Source organism: Rhynchophorus ferrugineus, unplaced genomic scaffold, assembly GCF_030347505.1.
Source record: "Rhynchophorus ferrugineus isolate W39M unplaced genomic scaffold, kcgeb_rfMv2 rfM3, whole genome shotgun sequence".
NCBI classification, from domain to species: domain Eukaryota; kingdom Metazoa; phylum Arthropoda; class Insecta; order Coleoptera; family Curculionidae; genus Rhynchophorus; species Rhynchophorus ferrugineus.
The window spans coordinates 60,324,515-60,349,799 of NW_027472582.1; the positions used below are offsets into that span (position 1 = coordinate 60,324,515).

Here is a 25,285-nt window from a genome sequence, read left to right on the forward strand (position 1 = left end):
ATTAATTATGGTTACTACAGAGTCAAATTAAAGATTTCGACATGCAATTGATAAACAGTTTCTTTCCAAACCCAGAAAATACTTAGCATCAACTTTCTTGACTTTCAAGTACAGGCTTTGCAACTGCTTGTGAATCTTCCAGGGCTTTAGTAGACCACTTTAAAAACTGAACTGAAAAGATCAACTTTTCATCGTCTGTGATGACTTGCTTTAAAAATTACTCTATGTGGAACCTAACTATCAAGTTTAATTTAATGTTTAAGCCTATGCGAAATATTGATGTCGCTAGATGATCTAGGTCAGTTTATCTCAATATTTTAAAGAATTTTTTCGATATTTTCAACAATAGATTCAATGGAATATGGAACAATGAAACCACAACCAACAAACTAACACTGATACTGGCGTTAACTTAACTATTATCACAAACATCAACTATTTTCTATGAGTATTCACTGCATTTTTCCGTTTTCAAAAGTAGGAAAAGCAAAATATAAAAAAAATATATTGTCAGATACGAATTTTATAATATTTCATAGACACATACTTTTAAAACACGCTACAGTATAGCTTAATTGAATAAGAATTACTATAAATATGGCACAGATAAACACTAGAAATAAAAAGCTGTTAGAAAATACCCAAATTACATTTTCCACTAACCTATATTATAATAAATAGTATATTTATGGCACCAATCAATGAAAACGTACGTTTTTGAACAGACTGAAAGGATCTTATATTAGAATAGTGATATTTTTATATTTACGAGTTTTTTGTATTAATTTAAAGATATTGTTGTGACACAACAATATTTTAATTATATTCAATTATATTTTTAATTTTATTAATTTTTTTTTAGTGTTTAATTTTTATTGTTCTGAATATGTATCTATTTTGTAATTATAGACAGTTTATGAGTCTAATTAATTAGCTCGTTTAGATAAACTTCAAAACGACAGGTCTGAAAATTCGGCGGGACAAGGAAACTTCTGAAACTCATATGGAACAAGATGAAGCGCATATGGGACGAAAAAGAAGACTTCCATTCACTTCCGCAGAGGAATCGGACGAAGGAGTCTATTTTAACCCGAAATTACCGTTAGGCGAAATATTAACAAATTAGGCTTAAGAAAATCTCTATAACATCACAAAGAGCCCTAGGGAGGAGCATCAATCAATACAATTAAAATTTTATGTGTTATTTAAAAGTATCCCTTATAAAACTAACATCATCTTTAACAAATCCTAGCTCAATTTGGACTTTACTTTTAAAAACCCCTTGACCGATCTGATGCTCGACGATGCCGTATTATTCACGTGATATAACATATATGGTATTTATATTAACAGTCGAATTCCATCCGAGATTACTCAATAGTCATAAAATCAGTATATCAATTCGGGTACTTCAGTCTAATACATAATAAAAATTTTATTATTTCTAATAAAAAATTGTTTAATAAATTTTAATCTATCTATTAACATATATAAACATGCGCATAATACATTGCACTTATTAGTAATAAATGTGAAATTAAATAAATATATCATAAAAATTCTACAATTTGTATTTTATTTTAGTTTTTATGACCGGCTCTAAAATGATATCGAATTGAATCGATTTTCTGAACAGGTCGTTTGTGCAATGAGTTAAATTATTGAAAACAAAATTGGAAAAAACCCATGTTAGATGATAAAAAGTTGTGAGTATTTGTTGCAGTGAAAAAAAACCCGAACTCTGGTGCCTTAAAAGACACACATAACTCCAATAATACGATCCACTAAAAGTAATTGATAACTATTTAATTAATAGTAAATGATATAATATAATATGATAACACTTGAACTGAAATGGCTCCTCCCAAGCACATAGATGGCCTTGGTTTTGTTGTATTCGCCCCTTTTTCAGTTAGTACCAACCTTCAATAGAAGAAAACTGTTAAAATTTCATAGTATTCTACTTGTAAGTTTGTCAGTTATTATGCTAAAAGTGATACTATTATATTCATTATTTTCATAACAATGGATCAAGAACAATTTCGTGTTTTAGTTCTACACTTCTTGATGGGAAAACTGCCGTCCAAGTGCAGCAATAGCTTGTGTTAGACGGACTCCCTTCGATCATAAACAACAACAAAACATTGGTTTGCCGACGTCAAACGTGGCCGTGGAGACACGAATGATGCAGAACACAGTGGACGTCCAAATGAGGTGGTAACACCAGAAAATATCAAAAAATACATAAAATCGTTTTGAATGATCGAAAAGAGAAGTTGCGTGAGTTAGCTAATATCGTAAAGATATTAAAATAACGTGTTGGTTTTATAATTCATGAGCATTTGACTGTGGGAGAGCTCTGTTCAAAGTGGGTGCCGCGTTTGCTCACTGTTGACCAAAAACAAGAACGTGTTGATGATTCTGAGCAGTGTTTAGCCATGTTTAAACCTAACAAATCGGACAAATGTACAAACAAAAGGTAACAAATGACACATGGACACTTCACTGTGGAATTAAAACGATCGTCATATGAGTGAACAGCAACTGGTGAACCTAGTCCAAAGCGCCCGAAAGCACAACAATCGGTTGGAAAGCTTATTGTCTAGGTTTTTTGGGATGTGCGTGGTGTAATATTCATCAACTATCTTTAAAAAGGAAATACCATCAACAATGTATATTACATAGCGTTATTGGACTTTTGAAGTCCGAAATTGCAAATAAATGACCACATGTGGTAAAGAGAAATATGCGTCTCCTCAAGACAACGCGCCGTGGCACAAATCAATCAAAACAATGGCGAAACTATATGAATTGCTCCCATCTCCACCGTATTGGCCAGATTTGTCTCCCTGCGACTACTGACTGTTCACAGACCTTAAACAAATGCTCAACGGTAGGAAATTTCGTTCGCATGAAGAGATTATCGCTGAAACTGAGGCGTTCTACAAAAGTAGGTATTGAAATGTTAGAGAGACACTGAATTGATTATGTGACTCTTGATGGAGAATAAAGCTGAATAATTCTGAACAAAAATGACGCTTTTTCCTTGTTATGCCCGATACTTTTCAGTCCATGTGTTATGTATTTGTGACAAAGAAACTGATAATTATGAAATGTGTACCTGAATATTGAATTACGAAACGCTAACAAAAACAAAAACTTAATCAAATCTCAACGATCATCGCCCTTATAGCTTTCCCAAAGGTCAGTTTCGTGTCAACAGACATATCGATTAAATTTTATTTTTTGGCTGACAATTTTCGTTTAAAAAAATCGTTTAAATTACCGTCATGTCGACATCTTATTGAATTTTGCTCATGCACATATAAAATGTAAACATCGATCAATTTGTTGCGATACCGGCAAGGCGGCAATTTAAATTTGAAGGCGGCTTAAACAGCTAGCATTAAATGCGTTTACTAAGAGATTACAGCAGGAGTGATAAGACGTAATTTCGCTTATCTTTGATTGTTTTGGCAATTGGAGTAAATTATTTGGTTTTAGCGGACCGTATATATTTTATTCGGATTTAGGCGGCCCCTTTCTCAACAGCATATTGCTAATTTTTATACGATCTTGGGACCAATATTGTAGCAGGGTATAGCATTTGTAATAAATGTTAAAAATAGCCTTGGCAACTACCGACTGAAAATTATTGACTGTTTAGTAATTGACTACTTTTTACTATCGACTGTTTCAGTTGCTATTTTTGGTTCGACTGATTTTACTACTTTTTACCAGTAACAGTTTTCAGTCGCTATTTTCGGTCCAACTGATTTTGTTACTATTTACTATCAACTGTTTCAGTCGTGTACTTTTAGATACTATTTTTGGTTCTACTAGTTTCATTCGACTGATTTTTGTCGACTGACTGTCGTCCTAGCCGCGACCTTGACATTAATGTACCCAATTTATGCTTAGATAGATTTATATACAATATATATAGTTATATGATTTTTTTGGTAGTTTGCTTGTAAATAACAATTTATTGTATATTAATATAGCAGTATTTTGGAATGATATTTTTCAAGATTGTTAATGTAATAGAGTAAAAAGATTAAAATTGTGAATGATAAATAGTAAAATAATTTTGACTCTTTTTACGGCAATAATAGGTAATATTTCGATTACTACCTCGATTTCCGTTAAAAAATATTTTCTTTTAAAAATAAATAAAGCATTTACTTTATTTAAAAATGCTCTAGTAGTTATTGTGCGATCATTTTTAATTGTGTCATGGCTTAGTTTTTTCTTCTATGATTAGGTATATGTTTAATTTTTATTTAGTATTTATAGTTATTGTACATCTTCAGTTTTCAGCTTCTATTATTTAAGTTCTATTATATTGTCTATATTTATTATACTATATTATTGGAAAATAGCAATTAACATATTAAAATACGATAAAACATTTGTGGGATATGCATACATTCCTTTTTAGTAATATTAATATTTTAGTGAGTTAGTTTTTTGACTACCGACGTTTCGACTGTTTTGCGACTATCGACTGTTTCGACTGTTTTCAGCATGCTAGCAGAAAATATACATATAAGTTTCCTCATATGAGGATGATATTGATATATATCAATAACTAAACATTTGAAAAAACCGATTAACTGGATTGTTAAAACTGAAAGATAATTTGTGTATAATCTATGTAAGTAAACAGAGATTTAACTTTACGTTTGTTTGCTTTGTGCATCATTTTCCATATGCATGACATAGAGAGAAGTACGTTTAACTTTTTGGTTACAAAATTGTAATCAATATTAATTATTCGAAGCGTTCTTTGGTATAGTTTTAGTGTAGTAGCAGTTCTCGGTTTGTGTAGTTTAACAGCAACTATTTCCTATTCTCATATCTCGAAGGAATGCTCGCTGGGAAGAAATTCTCGTCGAATGAAGAGGTGATCGACGAAACTGTTCCCTATTTTGAAAACTGAAGCAAAGAACAAATGGTACTACAAGAATGGTATCGAAAAGTTTGAGGGTCGCTATAATCAGTGTATAACCCTTGAAGGGAATTCTGTTGTATAAAAAAACTAATTTTGCCAAAACATATGTTTTACTATGGTAGGCCGGGGACTTCAATTGACCTGTTATCTTTAACCGTTGCTTGATTTCAGCGATAATTTTCACAAAAAGAACCTGTAACTTCTTAATTAATGGTTGGAATAACATGAGTTTTGAAATGTATCTACTCACGGCTACTCAGAAATCAGTAATGGTGCTATCACTACACCAAATGTAATAGTTATTGATTAAAATATTCTCGTTATACTAATGTGACGTTACGCCACCAGCTGTACTTTTATATTAAGGATTTGAGGTTATGTTTATGTCTCGAAGAGATGACGCGAATTGCCGAAGTCTAGAAAATCTAATTACTTTCTCAATGATGATTTCGAAGAGAAACATGTATATTTCATTCAAATGTTAAGTTATACTATTGGAAAATAAGCATATGAAAGAGTCCCACTTCACACTTCAAACATTCATCATGTTAGAAAAGCGAATACATAATACGGCACCACCAACTAATTTAAGTTAATTATTTCAGCTATAGACGCCAGTTTCTTCTCGCCTAGTACTAATAATACAACACCTCTCAAACTCCACTAGTTCTATTCGGGCGCTGTAGCGATTATAAGGACTTTTAAACTATTTAATAGTAAAACTAGCAAATATAATTATGTTTATTAACAATTTGATGTAATCTAAGATAAAATTTCGTAATCCTTATCGTCAAAATACGGATCAAGGTAACAACACTAATCGATCTTCCTCCAATCCGCATCTACACAGCGAGATCTTTTTAATTAGGTCATAATAGCATTTAAATCCTTTAATATTCTGCTGTTGGCGAAACGTATTATGAAGATAATAGCGGATTAGGTTTTAATTTTCGTGTTAATTTAAGTATTCTACCATTATTAGTAATATCCAGCTAATGAATTCTTTAATATATTTAAATTGTTTCGCACAATTTTATACAGTCTAGGGCTTATTGATGAAGTACAGGTAATTTCACCATTAACAATACTAGCGCTTTTTAATATTCTGAGTTGTTTTTTACTCTTTGTGATTCCACAATCTGGCCTATAGGCAATAAGTATTTCTTATGTCTATATTATATATACATGCAGAAAATCACTTCATTAAGCGATCTCCTGTATAAAATATTATCAGTTAAACAACGTTTGCCGGTTTATAACCCGTAATTATAATATTTTGAAAAATTTTCAGACATTTGACAAACAGACAACTTTTCCATGCTCATTCCGTTACATGTTCGAACTTCTCTAACAGAATTCTATCTCTTTTTAAATAGAATAAAATGACAAGGATAATATTGTCTGACTGTAAAACGAATTTATAACTTTAGACAGACATATATTGACACTCGTGTCACTGCTATTTTAAATTGACTATATATATATATATATATATATATATATATATATATATATTATATTATATTATATTATATTATATATATATATATATATATATATATATTATATTATATTATATTATATATATATATATATATATATATATATATATATATATATATATATATATATATATATTATATTATATTATATTATATATATATATATATATATATATATTATATTATATTATATTATATTATATATATATATATATATATATATATATATATATATATATATATTATATTATATTTAAGAAAACTTCAATTATTAAAGAAACTTCAATGTAAAAATTAAATTTTCTATCACGTTTTGTTTCATATATCAATAATATGTTATTTCAAAAATACCTAATTCCATAAAATATTATTAAATTGGTTTTACTGGTACTTATTTTGATATTTTCTACAGAATAAATAGAAAAGATTTAGATTACATAAAATAATAATATTCAACGCAAATTGAATACATAAAAGTAGAAAAATATCTTCGGAAAATTAAATCACTATCTGAATCAAAGACCACAAGCAAAATGTATAAATGCCTTCTGTTCTGATGTGCCTTCTGAATTAGAATTCTGCGATTTAATAAAACTAGTCATATATGCAGCAGGCAAAGTGGGTCCATCTACTGCCACAACGTTTGTAAAATTATGGTTGTTACTATTTTTAATTTTGACTTTCCACAGGTAAAAATTTAAAATTAGATAACGAAAACCATTTTAATCGCACCAAAAACCAGTCTGTATAAGAATGAATGTCCCGTGTTTTGACAGTATTAATCCCGACTCTGAGTCAAGTCTGATTGGAAGTAATACGTCGAGTTGAAAATCTCAGATGTATATATGTCTAGATTCAATACGTATAGATGTTGGTCTATCATACTATTAACAATAATACGTTAAAAAGAGTTACTGTACATTTAAAAAATAGTTTTTAATTTAATATTTGGCATAGTATTTGCGCAAAGCAATATTCATTTGTCTCTTTTATTCGATCTTATTCAAACATATGAGACAAAAATAGTCTAGCTGTATTTCTTGAATATTGGTTTAGTTAATATATGCCAAATAATAAATATTTCATTTTAACTAATAAATATTTGATTAATTTTTTTAATTATATTTATGGAAGGTGTTGATTAATCCGATTAATATTAATCGTATTAATTTATTGCCGTTATATGTTCATTTATTCGGTTTATTAATAAAGATTATGAAATATTTTCTCTTCATATATATTTATAAAAACTAAGCAAGAAAAGTTTCAAGCTCTTTTTCAATTAACATCTCGGTAATTTACACACTGGTATATTCCGCTATAGATTTAAATATTGTGTAAATATTTACATCACGTAATTTTGTAAAAAAAATAGTTGATACCTATACTATTAATGAGTATTATTATTCAAACATATCTAATGCAATTTTATAACGTATTACTTCATTTATATAAAATTAATACTGTGCCACAGGTGACTTTTATTTCACTCATATCTTGGTTTGAGAATGCTTCTTTTATGTGTCAGATTCTATTATTAAATATCCACTGTTCTGTATAAGTAGTCGTCTGATATTCAAGATATTATATAAATTTGAAATCATTAATTTTTAAAGTTCGACCTTAAGAAGTTAAGACTCTTTTAAACTTTAACAATGTTCTAAAAAGTAGTCTTAGTATCGTAGTATTATTTTTGCGTTAAGTGCTTACATGTATTTTGATTGACGAGTATTCAAACTATCAATGTAAATCAGTGTTAAACAATATAACCAACTCACTATTAAAATCCAATGTTTTAACACTCCTTTATATAAGATAATATATTTTCATCTAGTATTATTAAGCTATTTAGTACACACAGATGCTAATCATGAAAAGGCCAAAATAGCATTTTCTACAGACATTAAATTTTTTGTTTGGTTTGAAGGATTCTACAACCAATAATTTTGATATCAACGACAAGGAAGTAAAAAAAATTCCAGAATAAAGAATTGTAAAACTTATTGGATGAAACCCTAGCTCAATCTCCCAAAGAACTTTCAGAGAGCTTAGTAGTTGATGAATTAACTGTTTACTTGCATTTACATAACTTATTCAAAGTCGTCCTCTTGTGACAATAGTCAGACACACGTTACAAGAGTTGTAAAAGAGACACTGTTGAAGCTCTAAAAGGAAATATTGCCAAATCCAGCACACTCGCCAACTTTAGCGTCTTTTGAAGCTGAAGAAATGCGAAATTGGATGATGAATCGCTACCAAACAGTTACAAAATTATGGAAAATGTCTTGATTAATCTATATTATACCCATTTTTCTCAATAAATTCATTTCCAAAGAGGAAAAATTCTTAGAATACCTTTAAACACCTAATAATTCAAATAATATCAATTGCCACATTGAATAGAATTGGATTGGATAAAAAAAAATAGAAAAATTAAATAAGAAATTCAAATAACTAGGTATTCACTCTAGAAATATAAAGAAATTCTTCGAGATGATAATAATGGTCGACTAACTATTAATTAACAAGAAGAATATGAAAAAGCTATGAACAGGGTGAATATTGCATTTTCTCGCATGAAAAATGTAAGTAACACATTCCCTTGGAAATATATATGTCAAATTTGACTCCCACCTATTTGAAACCTAAAAAGAATGGTTAGCAATAATTATCAGTAATAGTTATATGAAATAGTAATAATGAGTCGCAAAGTTTCAAACAAAACATTAAAGAGTAATTAATTAATTAAATTAATGTAATAATTTTAAACATATTAAGACTTATATTTATACAGTTGGTATCCAAAATAATGAACAAGTGAAAAAGGAGCTATATAGAAAATTATTTACAATGATTCCGTCCAATGAGAAAGCTGTAAAAAATATCAAGGATAAACTGCACTATAATACAACAAAACAAATATCAACGTACTAATTATAAAACAGGAACCAAATCGAATACTTATATTATTACTATTAATTACTAGTAATACCATTACTATATTACATACAGGCTTGTAGTGAATTATATGCTAATAATACTAACAGAACTATATTTTATTATAATTAAGTTTATTTGGGTTATTCAAAACTTTGTAAAACAACAAATAAAGTATTTTATTTTCCTGGCCGACTATCTGATGCAATAAAAAATATATGGTCAAACTCTGCCTCTTTTATAACAGTATACATATACATGCATGCATATATTATATTGACGAAATCTCAAGAATATTCATCAACCCTTCCATAAACTCAAAATACAGAATCTTATCGACAGAAAATAAAATATGTCGTTACTATATCAAAAACTATATAATTCGGTCATGATAAGCTTCTTAATGGCGTCAAAGTTCATTATATATTTTCGTATAGATATTTTTGTATTATCAGTATAGTAAATACAACAAGTCCAATTTGTACATGTTGATATTTCGATGTATATATTTTGTACACACACGCCTAACATAATGTCTTTAATAATGCTTTTTGTTTTCAATAATATTGATATTATAACCTCTGCGAAAGCCACTTTGAAAGTTTTAGAGGGAAATGTATGAGTTTGTTTTAAATTAAACGGAGCTTTATCCAATTAACATCTTTCCTAATAATAAAATATTAATATTACGTTGAAATTCTGTATTATTTTAAGCTTCGGACTACGATTAAAAGCAATGTTGCTAGACAAATGGATAAATACGTTTCCATTTGCCTGTTATATGTTACTGTAAGCAGAACAAATTGAGTATGTCTCCTAATACAATTGATTTTGTACTTTATTACTTCAATGTCTATTTTAGCATGTCTATAAAAGAATTGTTTATTGCTTGTTTTATTAAAAAGTATTTAGATGGTTGGTTTTTTACAATTTCCGCTTTTTTCCAAGAAAGTTGATTTTTTGTTGATATCAGAAAAGTAAAGGGTTGGGTTTAGAATATTGACACAGTTACTTGCTTGAGTCGATTTGTCCTGATATGAAATAGAGAGTATGCACTTATAGTGAATAATGATTTATCTTGGATGACCAGATGTTTATATAACAAACATAGTCCATAATAAGCCCTATAGTTATATTAAATTTTGTGTCAGTTAATATTCTTGTATGATAAATTCACGTTCTGCTTATTATAGTCATACATATAATAAAAAATAACAAATTAATCAATAAAAAGACGTAAAAAGTGATATGAAAGAGACTATTGGGCTCAGAAACAAAATCGTCTTCAGGAATCAACCAAGAAAAAAGAATATTATTTGTGGATTACCTCCAAACTTATTTAAAAAATCTCAAATATTTATTATAACCTTTTGACCTTAATCTGATTCAACAATTTAGGAAACAAGACATGATTTACAGAAGACCCATATTCCGACATAACTTGACAGGACACAGATAAAGTAGATGCATTAAAATATTAATGTTTCAACGTCCAGTTTATTGGGCGAATTTAGCTTCCTTTGATTTCTTGCTCTTTTCGCTTGTCGAAATAGGTTTAGATAGAAACAGATTCGTAAATTGGATTTTCGATAGAATAAATTATACGAAAACTAGCGAATATAATAAATTTAGTTTTAAATTTATATTTAAACAATAAAACAAATATTATAAGACGATCAAAACTGTATCCAAGTGACGAAGTTTTCTGATATATCGTTATAAACGAAAAATGCTTGAAAAAACGTTTAAAAATCCTAAAACCCTATCGCAGCACCACCTACTGGATCCTGTTATGAATCTAAATTATTTTCGAATCGACATAAAAGTAAACCAAAAAATTTAATCAAAATCGATCAAACCGTTTTAGGGCCGGCTTGGTCGCCCAGTGGAAAAGGCGATGGGACGGTCCTCCTACTTTTGCGATAGCCGCGGGGTCGAATCCTGCTGGAGCATGGTCGTAAATTTATGTTTGTAATTGTTTAATATTTGTGAATGTTCTAGGCAAGAGTGTAAAATCCGACCAGGAAAATAATCCCAGTCACGCCAGTAACCCAGCCTGGTTACTGGCGTGACTGGGATCATTTTCCTTGTGGGATTTTACACTCTTGCCTAAGAAAATTACAAATATTAAACAGTCACAAACATATATTTGCGACCAGGCCCCAGCATGATACGAACCCGTGACTATCGCAACAGTAGGTGGACCATCCTGTCGCCTTTACCGCTGCGTTAACCAAGCCGGCGAAATGTATATTATTATATAATGGATATTATATACTTATTATTTATTCCGTACGTATTATTGTCATCTTAAGTCCATACGAAGGAAACTAAAGAAAATCTTAGTATAATTTTAAAGAAAATTAACCTCATACATACACACAAAGGTCTCGACTTAAAGGTGGTGATTAATGTAAATATTAGTGTAAATGTAGTTTCCTTATTTGTCAAAATCAAAACCGAAAAAAATTTTCATTTGTCGTGATACTCGTAATTTAATATTTGATATGATATTATAAGAAGCATTTAAAGTAACTAAGTTTTTAATGACTTGAGGAGTTTAAAACTATTTGTTATCTAATGAGCCCTAAAACCCAATGCCCAAGCATCTTAACTTTTTTGCTGAATATTTAGATGATCTGAGTGGGGGGCTATTTCAATAAGATATAAAAAAGATAGTGAAAGGATGTCAGGAACAATGGATATCAACAATGATAAGACATAACTGTAATAAAAAAGACAATAATTTTTTAATTTCTAATCGATATCATATTGTGGGTGATAAAAATTGATATCTAGTACATTTTCATTCACTAAAGCTAGATAAGATTTAGGTAAATTGCTTTAAAAAGTTTACAGATACGTAGGATTGTGTAACAGCTGTAATATTTTACGGTCAAATTACAAATATATATATAGCCTTTACATCGATCATATCTCTAAGATGGTGTTAAAATTACAATTTTTCAAAATAGCCTGAGCAAATGTCACGCACGAGAATTAATATTGCATCTGTAAATTGATGGCGTATCTATAAAAATCGGCACAAGTATAAAAACGAATTCCTGGGCTTGCCAATAAATGCAGCGAACCCACAGAAACGTATCCTATTAGCGGACGGTAAAAAATCTCGCGGTATGATCGTCAATCCAGAAAAAAAAGGCGAAACAAATCGATAATTTATAAGTGGCGTTTCGTAATACCCGAGGTGTAAACATTGGAAAGCGGTCGTAAATTGATTGTTTAAACAAATAGAAGTTATCGATTGTGTATTAGTTTATTGACAAGCGATTCTTCTTTGTATAATGAAATATTCTATAACAAATCGTAAATATATTTATGAGAGCTGCATTTATTTTTTCTTTCTGAACGTTCAAAAATTATTTTAGCATTTGTTACGCGAACTTTAGTTGTTTATGTCATATCGTTTCAAACCAGCTAAGTTTAATTTTTATGTCGGTTCGAAATCAAAATACACTCAATTCCGGATGGTCATTTAAAAGTCACTTTGCAACAAAATAATTTCAGTTCTTCCTAATAAATGATTATAAATTGAAGCCATACTATAGCGCGTTTGAAATATATGAATCCATAGAATATTATAAGCTAACTTTACGTAAAAGTTTAGGTGAAAACAAAAATAAATTTACTCTAGTTCATTGAAAAAATTTCAATATTAAAAATTGGCTCTATTAGCTGTTTAATTGTTGCGAAACCCGATGAACCTTGAAAAACGATGAACTTCTTTAAAATATTGAGATAAGAGAACATATTTCATTTCCCGAAGCATTTTTCCGAACTATTTAGCTAAAAAATCATTAAATTCTTTCTTTGCTATCAAGAACTATAGGAATTGAGGGATTATAAATAGGAATCGATTCTCAACGCTAGATCAGACACGTCTTTAGTGAAAATCACTTGATATAGTTTTCTCCCAGAAATCTCAGAAATTATGCGCTGATAAAATTATGGTGTTACCATAAAGATAAAGGAAAGTCATCAATAGAAACTGTACATATATCAGTGATTTGCGATAAAAATGCATATAAATTAATTAACTTTGAAAACTCACATTATTTTTGTTCAATCCATTTTTCTGTTAAATTACTAACTAAATTTGGGTTATAAAAATAAGTTTATCATTAATTAAAGTTTAAAAGATTATTTTGTACAAAATCAATAAATACATTTTTAATTATTTGAATTTTGATTCTATATTTTATTATTGAGTTTATAAAATCTTTGTTACTTTTTCTGTAAAATCTGTAAAAACATTAATTAATATTAATTATAACCTACTAATAATAAAAAGTCCCGGTAACATTATGAATGCCTATAACTTTGCTCAAAGATAAGTAAGTTTGATTTTTATAAAAAGTTTATTTGGTCTTTACTTTTTTTTGTTATGATTGAAAAATTATATCGGCAAAATGGTGGCCGCGATTCGCTATGCAACTTTCGGCTCTTTTTAAGACATTTTTCATCACACCCTGCAACATCTGAGGCAGAATATCTTCAATTTCGTGACGAATATTGTCTTTAAGATGTTGAATCGGGTGGGGCTTATTGACATAAGCTTTTTATTTAAAAAAAAAACCGATAAGAAAATATGCGTGCTGTGGCCCCATCTTGCTGAAACCATAGGTCTTCTGGTTCTTGCTCTTGCATTTCAGGTACAAAAAAATTCGAATCATGTCTTAGTACCGTTCAGCAGTAAGAGTAACTGAAACACCTTGGGCATTTTCAAATAAAATAGGGACCAAAACCGACTGTTCTGTTTATTGACGTGGCCACTGAGAAAAATATGGGCTTCATGTCTCATTATCAATTTAAACGAAATATCTTCAATTTCACCAGACAGCCTTAGGATTGTATTATTGTACTCAACTCGTTGATTAGGACCTCTCGGTAGCAATTTCTGAACCAATTGAATTGCCTTCTGAACTATTTGTGCCACCTGTTAGTTACACTAGATGTAGAAATAACATATTTTCATTTAACAATCGATGGCTCGCTCCACATTATTAATATAATTAATTATTAATTAATTAGTAATTATTCACAGTGACATCTATTTTATTTTAATTAATACTTGGTACAGCAGTATATAATTAATTTTAAGTTAATTTTTCATTATAAATAAGAAATTTAGTTTCAGAATATGTCTCTTTCTCGATAAATTTGCTCCATTATAAGTTTTGGATGATTTTTTGATATTTTTGACTGCAACTTTGACGTAAAATGTAGAAAATGTTTGACTCGACCGCACAAATATTCACATGAAAAATTTTAGACGTTAATGAATGAAAAATGTTTAATGTATTAAACAGAAGAAGAAACTTAATATATCACGAAATATTGTTAAATTAATTGCTTCTGGATGTTTGAAAGCCACTGTAATAGTTCGAAAACAAGAAAATCGCGTGTCTCATGCATACTTGTCTTTACAACCAAGAAATTCATTACGTAAATAGATAAATTAAAACCCCTAAGAACTAATCCGATCTTCTTAATTTAATTTTCGATATTATCTCGGTTATCTATTAGCCGGAAAATGTAATTAATTAATTGAGGAACTTGATCTTGTTTGGCCATCACCTAATCAATTTTAGGATAAAATTAAATCAAGGCGGCGTTGATCTTATTTCAGTAATAGTGCGAGGGTTTGAGATAAATAATCATTTATCAAAATCGACCTCTTATCAAAGCAGCCTGATAGATGTTCAATTGATTGATGGTTAAATAATTTAAGAAGACTTAGATAGCTCCAAAATATAAATTTGGATATAAACCAACAGTTACTTAAGGGATTGAAAACTGTTACTTTCCTTATATGTACTTTATAAACGAAAATAAAAGAAATTTAGGAAAAATGGCCAAATTGGAACAATTCCGAAACATAAAAGGCAACCCTCGTATTAAGATTTTCTTTTGTTTATTTGAGATAATATATCTCATAATCAAATTAATCAACCAATTTTGGCCAAATGTCTTACCACGACAGGCCATTGTTCATTTCTGACGTCTCGTAATGTCTTCATAATATAAGTTTAAACCCAACATTAACAAAAGTTAATGTCTAATTCATCATGATTATCCCAATGAAGATAGACCTGGTGTGACATTTTATGACATGATGTGTAAAATAACTGTAAATTATTTGGCCGAAATAAATTGAACTGACCTTAAACAATGGCAAACGAACATTATGTGATTATTAACAATAAAAATATACTATATATTTCTGAAAAAGTATCCCGCAGTTTTATAGCTCCAACATAACTTGTCAACTTGTAGCGTTATATGCCTTCTGAGGCAAAAATGGCTACAGATGTTACGCGCTTGAATTAAAAACTTTTAATTTAAATTTTACGAAAATGGTTACGTAATGTTTAAGGTACCCTAGGCCTGGATGGATATAGATGTTAAACGCTAAATTGTTATCATAGAACCATCGATTTATGTCAGAACCGTAGAATCTATTATACGTATATTTCCTTGAAATTAAAAATATGTTCGCCTTTTCCATACACTAGTGCTTTAAAACTTATGAGACAAAACTCTCTCACATATGTGTAATATGCTAGACTAGAGCTACTTTGTTAAAATTATGTAGGACTATTACGTCAGAAATAATTAAAAAGTATCCTGCTATCGTGATGTATTATCGAAAATTCAAAGTTTACAAAAATACGTAAAAGCTTTTTAAAAAGTTTACGCAGTTATAAGTTACGCAAAGTATATGATAATTTGAAGGAATATATGTTCGTAACTCTAACAAAGTTACATGTTGTCAAAACACACTAAAGACTAAATATCAAGCCAAACAATCGTTATTTACTTGTTGTAAACTGCCTTAAATTATCAAAGCCGATTTTAATTCTAACTTGCATATCTCTATTGAAAAAACTGCACTGAGACCAAAAGATGACCAAAGGTGTTTGAAATGGCAATTATATTACCCAATCTAGAGTTAAATTTTTTCATATGGTTCGAAACTGCGTTATTCTAATTGATATATGGATATTGGATTCTTCTTTTAGGTTACATGTATATATTTAACAACGTGAAGGTTACATAACTCCTTAATTTTAACATACTAAATTTAATTAGATATATATCAGGCCAATTACCTTGAAATTTATAGAACAAATAAAAAAATATATTTCATCGATATATCCGCATATCAAAGATTGATATCGGTATAATAGCCATTATTTCCACATATAACATACAACTCGAAATTATTTGATCGAGGCATATTTCGAAATGGTTAGATGGAGAACTGTCTTTGATTAATTACTTTTTGCCAAAACGAATATCATTTTTAGAGTTTACTAGCTTTAACTTTAACTTACGGTTTCATCAAAGTTATGAATAGACGCCCAAAACAAGTTTGGATAGTTTAACACAGTCAAAGGTGGTCTTAGACCCGACATATGTTCTTTAAAGCAAAAAACTGATTCATATTTTAATTTTACCTTAAGCTTTACCCAAAAAAAAAACAGAATAGCTCGTGACAACTAACACGTAAACGACGCTATCCAATTTCAAAAGTTTCAAAGTTTATTCAAAAGCAATCAGAACTTCGCGAAGGTATAAATAAGTCTCCCAAATCACTAATTTGATTTATGTAAAACTGGAATAACGTAGATCAAAAAGAAAATACTAGAAAAAAAACAGAAGCAACAAATAAATCCGCAAACTGTCTATAGTTTTCATAAATTATCCATAAAATGTATGATGTTCTTTGATAGGTTATGACCGGATACGGTTCGGACAAATCCCATCAATTCCCAATAATTTAAGGAAACAATGGATTATATATATATATATATATATATATATATATATTTATATATATATATATATATATATGTATATATTCTAAGTCTCCTTTTACCAACTATGGGTTTATCTGCACTGGGCCTAAAGTTGAATGTGGGCTCCGAATGACGGTCGTCAGCATTAAGTCTACCGTCTGGCGAGTGACCAACTTTAGAAATCATCCCAGAAGACATCCGGTCTTACCCAGCCTGGTTACTGGCGTGACTGGGATCATTTTCCTTGTCGGATTTTACACTCTTGACTAGAACATTCACAAATATTAAACAATCACAAACATAAATTTACGACCATGCCCCAGCAGGATTCGAACCCGAGCCTATAGCAGCAGTAGAAGGACCATCCCATCGCCTTTACCACTGCGCCACCAAGCCGGCTAGACAATGAATTTATCACCAATAATATACATACTATTATTGTTGAAAAAATTTGACTTGCCAACAGAAATCTTGCGCTTTCCATTTCTTGGAATTGTAATTTATTTAACGAAAATGTATTTAGTAACAAGAGATTTTACGAGCAACAGTATCCACGGTAATGACAGTATACACAAGACATGGTAAAACGTCATCGGCGAAGCAGACGGCGGAGAAATAGTGGGCGAAACCCAAATTATTCCAAAACATTAAAAAGAATTGTGCCCGAACAAAATAACACTACCGCGCAAAAGTGACACCAAAACTCCCACTTGAATAATACTGTTTCGCCAAAAACAGTACAGAGAAAGAAGCTCCAGCAAACCGAACGCTAAGTTGGAAAAGAAATTATACAACGATAGTAAAACCTAGACACTTGATGACTGGCAGAATGTCGTATGGTCCAATATATCATATACTAGCAACCCGCCCCGGCTTCGCACGGGTGCAATGCTGATACTAAATTAAATACACTACAGAAAAAATATGAACGTTGTATATAAAAACATAGAGGCCCGCTCCGACTTTGCACGGGCATAAAATATATATGCCTATGTTACTCAATGAAAACATGATTAAAATCGATCCAGTATTTTTGGTTCATTCATTACTGCCCTTGGCCTGCACGCATTAAATTTGGAGTAAAACAATTCCTCTTCCCCTATACTTACTATGAAGATTTCCTGCTATCTTTGGAATATCTAAATTCATACAATTTTTATTACATTACACATTTTTAAACGCAAATTTTAAATTTGTAATATCTCTGAAAATATTTGTTTAATTTACATGCGGTAAGGAACCATATTGATCTATATTAATTGCACACTGTATTTAAGGTACTTAATTCGATAAGGATTAATGCCGTATTGCTTAAAATAGCTTCGTAAATAAGCCATTTTCTCACGTAAAAAGTAAACAATAAAAATGGTTAATGTGGGTTATCCCTAAAAGATAAACATATACCATCGCGGACTTTTTTCTAGACCTTTTTATGGTGTACAATACTGTAGTACATTAATTTGATCTAACTCGTAGGGTTAGGCAGCGTTTTTGCTAATTGCTAAATAAGCCTAAAAAAATAGGTTAATTTACGACATCACGTTAGAAACCTCTAAAATTAGCAATGTTGCCTTAGTATATTATGCATGTATTATACATATAAACCTTCCTCTTGAATCACTCTATCTATTGAAAAACCGCATCAAAATCCGTTGCGTAGTTTTAAAGATTTAAGCGCACATAGGGATATAGGGACAGAAAAGGCGACTTTGTTTTATACTATGTAGTGATATCTCATATATTTTTACATTGTTTGCTATAAATAGTCGGATTTATGTATGGAAATCAACAGAAGAAACCTACGATCCGGAGTGTCTTTCTAGTAGTATTTCCGTTATAATTTGAGCAGTAATATCGTACATTCAACTGGTCCTTTAATTCAAATCGTCGGTCGAATGAATGTCACTGATGAAGTTTTTAGTATGACTAGGCTATTGCTACCAAAAACTACTATAGTCCGAGATAAAAATATACCCATACAGACAGACAAGGCTAAATCTGCTCCTAAAGCAGCAGAATATCACTAAACATCTTCTCAGGTCAGCACTGTCGCTAGACCTCACATAATTGAACCATTATGGGGAGTCTTAGATCAGAAAGTGAGGATTTCCATCTACAACATCATCGAAGGAATTGGCGGATGTTTTGGTACAAAAATACGAAAAAATTCCATTGAAAACTATACCTATTCGGTCGACAACAACTTTCCTATGTTATTCAAAATGATTCAATGAATGTTTCCATTAATAGAGACTATGTTATCTTTTAACTCTGAAAGATAAAGAATTTTGACAAGATATTCTGAAATCGAACCCACAGAGAAATGCTAAAAATAAGGACATATAAACCAAGAGTTCAACCAAGTTTCAAACTTCTACATAGTCACTTTTTTCTGTTCAAGTTGGGTGCATTGACTCCAATTTAATTTCATTTGAGATAGCATCCCTGGCAGATAAAGGAGTACAATATTTTTGGTGGTCTTTTTCTTCTTGAATATTAATAGTGCTCGTTCTTCCAAAAACTTCTGTGACATTTTTTTTTTTTTTTTTTTTTTTTTTTTTTATGATTATATACATTGTTACTAGTCGTTGCCGACTAACCTACAATTTGTCCTTATAATAGCTTAAATCTAGGTATATATCTAATAGGACTCATCAGTCCTACATAGTATCTAACATAATAATAATTGTTTTAACACTTTGAGTTTTTTCTAATGCACCTCACTGCACTACACTACAACACACTACACAAGTTCAAATGGTTTGGTCCTTTTGAGTCTGCGTCCGGTTTTGGTGTTGTCCAAGAGTTGTAATACTTCGAAATTAACATGAGAGTGAAGTCTCTCCTCATGTCTCTTTGCAATTCTTTTAATTTCTTGATTGACAGTCGGTATCTGAAGATCTCGATGTAAATAAATGGTCCGGTAATATCTGGGTGCACCTACGATGCTTCTTAGGACTTTGTTCTGGAAAACTTGTATTAGATTTATGTTGCTTTTTGCGGAACATCCCCATAATTGTATTCCGTATGTCCATATAGGTTTTAATATTTGTTTATATAGAAGTAATTTATTATGTATAGTTAATTGAGATTTTCTTCCAATTAGCCAATACATTTTTCTATATTTTAACTCAAGTTCTTTTCTTTTCTTTTTGACATGTTCCTTCCACCGTAGTTTTGCATCAAGTGTCATTCCGAGATACTTAGCATTATTGCTGTATGGTATGACAGTGTGGTTTATGGTCAATGGTGTAAGCGCGGCCTGTTTATAGGTGAATTGAACATGCACAGATTTGTTTTGGTTAATTTGTATTTTCCAGATTTGGGTCCATTTATTTATAGCGTCAGTAGCCTGTTGTAGGTTTCGGGTTGCTTCTTCGCTATTGTTTCCGACAGCAAGAATAGCAGTATCATCAGCAAATGTAGCCATTGTAATGTTTTCGATTTGTGGTATATCACATGTATAAAGTAGGTACAGAATTGGCCCCAGAACACTTCCTTGTGGTACACCTGCTTTAGCTTCTTTTATTGTAGAGTAAGCTTCCTCTTGTTTCACTCTAAACATTCTGGCTGTGATGTAAGATTTTAATAGTTCGGTGTGTTGCTTCGGTAATATTTTCTGTAGCTTATGGACGAGGCCTTTGTGCCATACCTTGTCGAAAGCTTGTGCTACATCTAAGAATACAGCTGAGCATACTTTATTATCTTCATAGGCTTTTTCAATAACATCTGTTATTCTATGCACTTGATCAATCGTTGAATGTTTGGTAATAAACCCAAACTGGTGTGTTGGTATTAGGTTTTTTCTCTCTATAATTGGTTTTAATCTTTTCAAGAGGAGCTTTTCAAATACCTTAGCTATCATCGGTAACAGTGAGATAGGTCGATAAGCTTTTATATCATTTGGTGATTTTCCAGGTTTTGGAACCATTATTATTTCAGCCATTTTCCAAACGTCTGGGACATATTTCAGTCGAAATGCTGCATTGATTAAGTTAGTGAGCTTTATAATACCCTTTCTTGGCAGATTGTGCAGCAATTGCCCTGTTATTAAATCATAGCCTGGTGATTTATTTGGCTTGATGTTAGTTTTAATAACGTTGGTGACTTCTTTCGGAGTTGTTAATTGAATTGTCGAATTTTCGCCGTCTATGTCCGGTAAAGTATGTTCAATTTCACTTTCGTTTGGTTTGAAAGTTTTCTCTAAATGGTCAGCGAATGCTTCTGCTTTCTCCAGGTTGCTGCGTGCCCAACTTCCATGCATGTTTCTTATCGGAGGACTATGTAGACAGGATCGTTTTAGGTATTTAGTGGCTTTCCAGAGCGAATAGTCTGTGTTCTTGTCGTCTGTTAAATTTCGTAGATAGTTATTTATGGAATTGTTTTTAATTTCCAAAATTTCCCTCTTCAACCTTTGTGTTATGTTGTTTAAGATATTCTTATTTTCAGGTGTTCTATTTTGCTGCCATTTTTTCCGTAGTTTTCGTTTTTCAGCTACCATTTCCTTGATTTCTTTCGGGTAATTTATTCCTTTGGTTGAAGTTTTAATTTCTGGAGTGTTATTCCAAGCAGCCTGTTGGATGTCTGCAACGAATTTTTCGGTTTCATAATTTAATTGGTCTTCTGTCTTAAGGGGAACATTTAGTTGAATTCGATTGTTTATTTCTTCAACAAATCCTTCCCAGTCTGTCCTCTTGTTGGTTAATGTTGGATTTTGTTGTTTTCTTATAATGTTTTCACTCAGCGTCAAAATCACAGGTGTGTGATCTGAACTTAAGTCAAAATTTTCTTCAACTTCCATGTAGTTAGTGGTTATGTTTCTAGCTATAAAGAAGTCTAACAGGTCTGGAGTTTTCTCTGGATCGGTAGGCCAATAAGTAGGTTTTCCTGTCGACATGTAACTGCACCCTAGCTCAGCAGCTGCTTTATGTAATTCATTACCTTTAGTTGTCGTCATTCTAGATCCCCATCTTGTATTTTTAGCATTGAAATCACCACCGATTATAAATTTTTCTCCTAGGTTGTTTAGAACATTCAAGTAATTTTCTTTTTTTTGGTTGTATCTTGGAGGGCTATATATGGAAGCTAATGTAACCCTGTATTTGCTAGATATAACAGTTACTGCCGTTACCTGATTTTCTGCTAAACTGAGTCCGGGTTCTTGATGATGGCATATATTATTTTTTATTATTATTGCACTTCCTCCTCTTGCTGTGTTAGCTGGATGAATGGTGTGGTAAAAGTAATATCCTCTAAATTTAATAAAGGATTCCTTTGTCAAATGGGTTTCAGATATTAAGCAAATATCTATTTTTTGCAATTCTAGGAATACTTGTAGGTCAGCGTGATGTTTCTGAATCCCATTAGCATTCCAAATTGCGATGCGGATGTCTTTACTTGCCATTTTTAGTTCTTGAGGCCACCGCCCTATTGTTTTCGAGTTTAAGTAATCTTTCAGAAAACGATTCAATAATCTTTTCCTGGTTGTCCAGCTTTGCTATAAGTTTCAATAGCAGTTCGTTGGTTGTAACGTCTTCTTTTTTTGTTTCTTTTTGAGCGGTTTGGTTTATGCTTTGAGCATAGGTCATTTCATCGTTGACTTCGTTGTACATTTTTGGTTGTTTATTTTGAGTCACTGTTTTTTGCTCTTTAGCCTGACTGATTTTATTTCTTCTCTCTTGGAATGTTTTCGCAACTACGCATCCTCTGTAGCTTGCTGGATGCGCTTCATTGCAATTCGCACATTTCGCTTTTGTTCCTTTGGGTTTTTTGCATTCTCCCGTGATGTGTTTTCCTGAGCATTTTACGCACCTTGGTTCCCTTTTACAGAATTTTTGTGTGTGTCCATGTAATTGGCATCTCTTGCACTGTGGCACAAGATTTGCCTTTCTAAGAGGTTCTATTTTTACTTCGACTCCTAGAATTTGTTTAATTTCATAAATTGCTTTTATGTCCGTGTTATGTTGGAATGATAACATAAACAGTGGTAAAGGCTTCTTCTGGACAACTATTTCTCCATTGTTATTTTTATTTCGTTCTTTTTTCAGGATATTTGTGACGTCAGTACATTTAAGTCCATTTTTTATTAACTCTTCCACTATTTTAGTAGTTTTAGCTGTCGGTGGAAGCCCTCTTGCCATTACTTTAATGTCTCTGGTTTGCTTATCTTCATACGAGTGCCATTGTAATTTTAGGAATTCCAAGCACTCAGCAATTTTCGTAAAAGTTTTACGACATTCGGCGTTTAATTTGATTTGTCCATTGTTTAATGTTGTTGCTCTAAATAGTATATTATTTGTTTTCATTGTTTCATATAGCAAGTCAAAGTCTGTGACATTACTTACTATAATTGGAGGTGGTCTCGGCACTTTTATTTCTTTATTCAATTCTTGTGCTTTAATGGTTTTTGGTTGTTGTGGTGAAGCTTCAGGTGTATAGTTTGCTTTTCGTTTCTTATTTCTTTTAACTGTTATCCAGCCTACTTCTTTTTGCAATTCTTCCTCGTCTGTTTCATAGTTTACAGGCAATTTGTTTTCAGTGCACTGGTTCACTACGGGAATGCTAGTTGGATTGTATGTGTTTTGGTTTTTTATTAGGAGTTGTAGTGCATCTAATTGTTTTTGCATATTTGTTAGTGCAATTTCCAGATTCCGTCGGGCTGTTTTTTCGTTAATATACGCATTATAGAGAGCTTGCTCATTTTGCGTTCTCTTATGGTTTTCTTGACAAAAGATTTGATTCTGTTGTGCCAGATAAGCTTCACCTGACGTTGAGGATTGTGTTTCCATCTCATTTAGTCTCTGGTTCTCTCTATTAATCATTTTTATTTAATGAATAGTTTAATTCACGTTTTTACAAAAATTTCAGTACCGGTATTTGTTTCAGAACCGTTATAACGCCGCATTTGTGGTACAGATGATGCACCTCCGACCCTTAACAGCCCCCAAAATTTTACCTTTGTTACTTTATTGCAGTGACCATCGTTTTAAACACATTTTCACTAAACATTTAACGCGCAGTTTTAACACTGTTATTGTCGTCACGGTTTTTACTTATTTTTTAAAATCGCATTTGTGGCACAGGTAGTACACTTTCAAATTTATTACACTGACCGTCGCTCCAAACACGTCTTTACTCTACGAAGGTCGAACGACAACATCTGTGACATTTAACCAACGATGAGTATTATAAAGACCAGAAAAATTGGCACCTTTTTGTTTCCTACTTTTGTCAAATTATAAGAGAATATGTGAATATATATGAGTAATCTAAGTAATTATTGATTTCTCCGTCATTATCCGTTCACTGAAAATAATAAATTTGCATTTTTTCAAACAGATGTTTCCGATTTGGAAATGAAATTCTGCCATTATTATCGATATTTTAGAAACGCATTATATTATTGCAAAATATAAAAAATACCTAACTACAAGTAAACAGCATACTACATAAAGCTTATATCGATCTCAAAATATATTGGATTAATTCTTCTAGCATCTACAATAACGAGAATGTTCTCTGTCCAATTCATTAATCTGTAGCGACCTTGAGGCATGTCGAATTTTACATAGTGGAATAACAGTCTACAAAATACCCAGAAATATAATCCCAGGTGTTGAACACGGGCGGGGTGCCAGCAGCACCAACTAGAACCCGATAACGAATAGCTGGCAACACCGAGAAGTTTATCTGGGATGTTATTGAAGGGTATTTCCATTCATGCAGTTACCAACCATCGTTTGGCTTAACACCGCTGCCATCCGTTTTATCTATTTTGTATTTTCCACATTATTATATTACTTAATAATATACGGTCACATAATGTGAACACCACTGTTTTGTTTGGTTTTACCTCCATACACTGAGCCATGTCTACTTACCATTAAAATCTAATATAAAAACAATTTCCTATAACAACCTCTTATTATTTTATTATTATTTTAACCATATCGTGAGTAACAGCAGGGCGTAATATTGTTCACTTATACATTTTAAAATATTAATTTTTACACTCGGATGGTCAAAGAATTTTTAGACCCAAATTTCTTTGACCTAGGTCAGTGTGAATA

The 25,285-nt window shown here is 31.1% G+C and overlaps 1 protein-coding gene and 1 long non-coding RNA gene across 5 annotated transcripts in view; one reads left to right on the forward strand and one right to left on the reverse strand.

Annotated features, from left to right (window-relative positions):
* The window catches only part of LOC143193050 (high affinity nerve growth factor receptor), a 285,362-nt gene that overhangs the window by 237,534 nt on the left and 22,543 nt on the right, over positions 1–25,285 (reverse strand). The gene's annotated exons all lie outside the window — the stretch shown is intronic.
* On the forward strand, positions 834–4,358 carry LOC143193495 (uncharacterized). The gene is made up of 3 exons (XR_013005034.1): positions 834–1,885; positions 3,013–4,048; positions 4,116–4,358. It is a non-coding gene; the product is annotated as an uncharacterized LOC143193495 (long non-coding RNA).